The sequence below is a fragment of the Mastomys coucha genome, unplaced genomic scaffold (assembly GCF_008632895.1).
Source record: "Mastomys coucha isolate ucsf_1 unplaced genomic scaffold, UCSF_Mcou_1 pScaffold7, whole genome shotgun sequence".
NCBI classification, from domain to species: Eukaryota; Metazoa; Chordata; class Mammalia; order Rodentia; family Muridae; genus Mastomys; species Mastomys coucha.
The window spans coordinates 41,385,465-41,386,209 of record NW_022196913.1 but is presented as its reverse complement, the minus strand read 5'-3'; positions in this window follow the sequence as shown (position 1 = coordinate 41,386,209).

Sequence of the window (745 nt, the reverse complement as noted above, 5' to 3'; positions counted from 1 at the left end):
AGAAACAAAAATGACCAGAGGGCATGAATTGAGAGAAGGCTTTTTAAAATGTTGAAGGGACTCAACTTGAAATTGTGTCAATGGTGACAGGAAGCAGCTGTGAGGGAGCCAGAGCTTGAAGCCACAGAGGAAGAGGGGATAAGAGACACAGCAAAGCCCTTGAGAAAGTGACAGGAAACAAGGCAAACATTTGGTTTAGACAGGAGGAGGATGGGGGAGAGGGAGGAGGAGGAGGAGGAGGAGGAGGAGGAGGAGGAGGAGGAGGAAGAGGACGACAACGACGACGACGACAATGATGACTTTTTTATTTCAAGGGTAAGGAAGAGAAACTTGGTAAAATTACAGACAAGTGCACAGCTTTGGGACAGAGAGATGGTGTAGGGAGAACATGAATTCCTAACTAATGGCATCTCTTGTCCTCCTTTGAAATGTGAAGATCATGTGTCAGGTTCAGACATCTGGAGACAAGGAGGTCACTTAGATGAATCTGTGGTTGAAATCAGTGGTATTTAAACATGTGGCAAAGTCAAAACAAAAAGAGGCAAAGTCTAGGGTGGAAATTTTTCTTTTCTTTCTCTCTAAGTCTTGAAGATACAACATAATGGCTTCAAGGGAAAACAAAACGTTTCTAACTTGGGTGACATTCTTGAGGTATCTGCCCATCAGTACTGACACTGGACATCAATGTGGATGTTCTGCAGGAAGTCCTGTGGTTTGGCTGGGGCTGGGGCTGGGGCTGGGGCTG